We start from the raw sequence: 5,123 nt of genomic DNA, 5'->3' as shown, positions 1-5,123 counted from the left end.
GATGGTCGTGCCTCATCGCTTTGAATGAGTTTGGGTGGGGTTTTTTTTGGCTACGGCATTTTAAGTGTGGCTTTTGTTTGATTCTTTGAAAGATTTCTATACTCAACTGTTTTTAGCTTTAAATGCTGCCTTTTAATGCAAGCTGCCTTGGGGCCTCTTTTAAGAAGAAAGGTGGAATATATTTATTATAAATATTTGATTAGGCATCCTTCAGTCTTTAGAGACTATGGTAACGTGCTCTGCATTTTTTGTATGTATGTATGTATGTATGTATGTATGTATGTATGTATGTATGTATGTATGTATGTATGTATGTATGTATGTATGTGTATACACACACACACACACACACACACACACACAATTTCCATTCTGAAAAAATTGTCGCTATGTGGATTCGTTGCTATGCGGGGCAAAAAAGCCCATAGGAACGCATTAAAACACGTTTAATGCATTCCTATGGGCAAAAAACTCACCGTTCTGCGGAAATCCTCCATGCGGCCGCCATTTTCGCTGCCCGGTAAGCAAGGAAAGGGTGCGAAAACACAGCGGGCAGACATTTTCTTCTGCCTTATTTATATATATAAATAAATAAGGATGGACCTAAGGAAGGTGGCTTACATCATTAAAAGATAAAAATTAAATGCTAAAAACAGTAATCATACAGGATACCTTATAAAAATTGTAAGCAAAATCAACACCAGAGCCGGATTCAAAGTAAAATCAACACCAAAACCAGATACACACAAGATTTTGGGTCCTTCCCATCCCCTAAGAAATAAGAATTTTCGCCTGAACTTTGAAGGCACTGTTGAAAAATTCTGAACCTATTTACGGGCAGGTCCTGCTAGCTCAGTCGGTAGAGCATGAGACTCTTAATCTCATGGCCGTGGGTTTGAGCCTCACATTGGGGTCAAGCTTATCAGGAGACGTGGTGGCGCTTTGGGTTAAACCGCAGAAGCCTCTGGGCTGCAAGGTCAGAAGGCCAGCCGTCGTAAGATCGAATCCACCTGGTGGAGGGAGCTCCCATCGCTTGTCCCAGCTCCTGCCAACCTAGCCATTCGAAAGCATGTAAGAATGTGTGCCAATAAATAGGTACCACCTCGCTGGGAAGGTCACGGCATTCCATGTCTAGTCGCGCTGGCCATGTGACCACGGAAACTGTCTACAGACAAACGCTGAAGATGAGCTTACTAAAATCCAGATCTGCAGCTTTAAAATAAAGCCAGTACAAAATCTTGTGGCCTTCTAACAAAGACCAGCAAGTTTTATATCCCAGAAGCTCCCCCCCACACACACTTCATGCACCAGATTGGACCATCATGCATCCGTTCACACAAGCTTGCATCAAATAAAAAGTCTTATTTTGCTGAGTTTGTAGACACAGATGATCACAACGACCCATGTTGAAATTGCTACTTTGAATAGCAACTTCCAGTGGAGATTATTTTTATTCCTCTTGTATATCTCTACCAAAAAAAAAAAAAACCATTTAAATTTGTGAGCCTGGGTGCTTTTTGCATGATATTTTTTGAAAGGATTCACAGAGAGGCTATAGCTTTGCTTTGCTTAGCCCTAATAAAAATTGTATTATCAAAGTGCGAAAATCATTCTCGGGGACCCTGCTAGGTGGCCACTCTGCGCCCCGTGAAGCTCGTTAAACCCACAACTTGAATTTCCATTTTCCAGACGCATTATCTACTGCCAAAGCTAGGCTTACGGTGGAAGAACTGATGCTGCTTTAATTCCAAGCCAACAGGAGGAAGGAATTAGCGCAGGAAAAGCGAAAACGTGCCTTTCCAGAGCTGTTTCACAGGTGTTGTGATTCATCATCCTTCTCTCCCGCTGGATTTTTAAGACAGATCTTGTTATTAGAGAATGTGGGGAGAGGGGTAGGAGAGGGTGATGGAGCAGGGGAAAGGAGGCTCAGAGGGGCAGAATGAAGGTCCCCCAACGGCATTTATTGACGGTCCTTTTAAGCAAAACGTACCACTGTTTGGTCAACGAAAAGAACAGGACACCATGCTCAGAAGATGTGCATGCGTGATACTGTTCTTATCTCATGATCACACCCCAACAACATGCGTACGCTAAGGTTAGGACATGCGTTCCCAGAGCTGAAACTAACCATTTTGGCTTCTGCGAGAGATGCCATCATCTCTCACCTGCTCCACCATGAAGAATCGGTGCAGCCCTCCTCTCAAGCAGGAAGAGAAGAAGAATGTTTTTTGGGGGGGGGGGCAGGAACCCAAAGGAAAAAAAAATTAGAAATAAAAGAGGAAAAAATAGTTCCAGAAGATGGTACAATTTAGATAGATAGATAGATAGATAGATAGATAGATAGATAGATAGATAGATAGATAGATAGATAGATAGATAGATAGATAGATAGATAGATAGATAGATAGATAGATAGATAGATAGATAGATAGATAGAGAGACAGACAGACAGACAGACAGACAGACAGACAGACAGACAGACAGACAGACAGACAAGACAGACAGAGATAGGAAGGAAGGAAGGAAGGAAGGAAGGAAGGAAGGAAGGAAGGAAGGAAGGAAGGAAGGAAGGAAGGAAGGAAGGAAGGAAGGAAGAAAGAAAGAAAGAAAGAAAGAAAGAAAGAAAGAATAATTTAAGAGAGAAAGAACTTAATTTAGAACTTCCTATTGTCCTCCACCTTAGACCTAAGGCTCCCTAGGGATTCCTTTTCCCCGAGGAAGCCTTTGGGAGCCTCGAGATGGGGGGAAGGAGGGGGCCTTTAATGTTGGAGAATCTTTGTTGAATCGCCACCGACCGTCTCCTGGACCAAAGGCAACTTCCCTCTTTATTCTATTTGCTAGGAAACCACCACCAGGGACTCTTGCAGTGGTATCCTCTCTATGGGCTTCCCAGAAGCTCTTGGTTATCCCAAGGCAGGGACAGAAGATAGAGGAGCCTTTGGTCTGTCCCGACAGGACTCCATCTGTGCTTCTGGCAGGAAGTGAAGGGAGGTTTTGCAAGCTGTAATGGATATATATTAAAAAGCAGACGTAACTATATAAAACTAATTTGAAAATCCACATTGGGGTAACGTTACTGGCAGCAGCAAGGGGCAAAATCTTGATCTTAAATTGTTGTCATCTGCGTGATGATGTGATGGAGCAGGGATCCCTTGCAGACAATAAAATGGAGGACCTCAGGGGACACAATGGTGTCCGGTTTCACGTGGAAGAACCCATAGGCTTAATGGAAGTTGGAAAGTTACAGAAGTTTGGAGGTCTCTCTGCCTTAAACAATACAATTCCTCACAGTAACTTCAAGGCATTTACTCAACAGGGGTCTTCCGCTTCTTTGTCTGCCTTGTCAAACAAAAGGCACTCCAGGCCCCTTCAGTGCACACTGACAGAGTCATGGCCGTTCACAGAAACGTGTTTGTTGTTGTTATGGGCCATCAAGTTGCCTCTGACTTACAGTGACCCTACGAATGAGCGATTCCCAAAATGGCCTGTCCTCAACTGCCCTGTTCAGTCCTTCTAGACTCAATCCTATGGCTTCTTTGAGAGAGTCTGTCCATCTCGCATTTGGTCTCCCTCATTTCCTGCTGCCTTCCCTTTTGCCCTTAGCATCCCCCAAATTAACTTGATTGATATATATATATTTAAACAAATCAACCATCTTGTTTCTTGTTTCATTTTGTTTTTGGTCTCTCACACTGGGGGGGGGGCAGACATTATTTCTTAAACAAGAAGAAAAACAGCACTTTATTTAACAGTTGTCACGAGGAACCAATTGAGAGAAAAACGAAGAGCAAGAAAGCGAGAGAGAAACAGAGATTTCTACGTTTCTCTCTCAGGAGCCTGAAGAAGGTGGTTGCAGTGACCTTCAAAAACACACGCGCACACACACACACACACACACACACACACAAACACTGCATCAACCGGAAAGGAGGGGGGCGGTGTGAAGAGAGAGACATCACTAAGCAATTGGGGTCAACCTGCAATTTTGCTGATGGTTCCAGGACCGGGGGGGGGGGGAGCAGGAATGTCGAGATATAGTTCTCATTTCCATTCAGTGCCGTTCGTGCCTGCTCAAATATATAGCAGGAAATATGGATGGATGGGAATCAACCAGGTTTTAAGAATACATATATTTAAACACGCAGCAGCAGACATCCTGTCTTGGCAGAACGAGAACAGACAGGCAACCTGGATAAATGGTATAGACCGATCAATAGGTGTGACACAGAATAATTGTTCTATGGTCCTTCACGGCATCCGAAGGGAAGAACTGGGAGGGGTTCTTAACAGCCATCTAGTCCAAACCTCCCCCATTTCTCAAAGCAAGAATAAGGCACTCTATTTGTATAACTAGAATATCCAACAGAAAGGGATATCCTGATGGTCTGTGTTGTAACCAAAAGTAGTTCTGTATTTGCAGGAAAAGCAAAGATTGTCATCAGACCATTGAATTTTCCAGTATTTGGGATTGTTGTTGTTTAGTCGTTAAGTCGTGTCCGACTCTTTGTGACCCCATGGACCAGAGCACACCAAGCCCTCCTGTCTTCCACGGCCTCCCGGAGTTGGGTCAGATTCATGTTGGTCGCTTCAATGACCCTGTCCAGCCATCGTGTCCTCTGTCATCCCCTTCTCCTCTTGCCTTCACACACTCCCAACATCAGGGTCTTTTCCAAGGAGTCTTCTCTTCTCATGAGATGGTCAAAGTACTGGAACCTCCGCTTCAGGATCTGTCCTTCCGGTGAGCACTCAGGGTTGATTTCCTTCAAAATGGATAGGTTTGTTCTCCTTGCAGTTCAGGGGACTCTCAAGAGTCTCCTCCAGCACCACAGTTCAAAAGCATCCATTCTTTGGCGGTCAGTCTTCTTTATGGTCCAGCTCTCACTTCCATACATCACTACTGGAAATTCCACTTTCCAGTAGTGATGTATTTGGGATTACAGCTTCCCAAATCAGCCAGCCAGCCTCACCAGGGGCTAAACTCACTGGGGGGCTTCATAGAATCATAGAATAATGGAGTTGGAAGAGGCCATCAAATCCAACTCCCTGCTCAAGCAGGAATACAAATCAGAGAATGGCTGTTGTAGGTTTTCCAGGCTGTTTGGCCATGTTCTGGAGGTTTTTCT

The 5,123-nt window shown here is 44.1% G+C and overlaps 1 non-coding gene across 1 annotated transcript; it reads left to right on the top strand.

The window, feature by feature from the left end:
- The first annotated feature begins 840 nt into the window (after positions 1-840).
- TRNAK-CUU (transfer RNA lysine (anticodon CUU)) lies at positions 841-916 on the top strand. The gene has a single exon. It is a non-coding gene; the product is annotated as a tRNA-Lys (tRNA).
- The last annotated feature ends 4,207 nt before the right edge of the window (positions 917-5,123 follow it).

This window comes from Pogona vitticeps, chromosome 5, assembly GCF_051106095.1.
Source record: "Pogona vitticeps strain Pit_001003342236 chromosome 5, PviZW2.1, whole genome shotgun sequence".
NCBI classification, from domain to species: Eukaryota; Metazoa; Chordata; class Lepidosauria; order Squamata; family Agamidae; genus Pogona; species Pogona vitticeps.
Note: the sequence above shows the minus strand (reverse complement) of the source record. Positions and strands in the feature narration are given on the sequence as shown.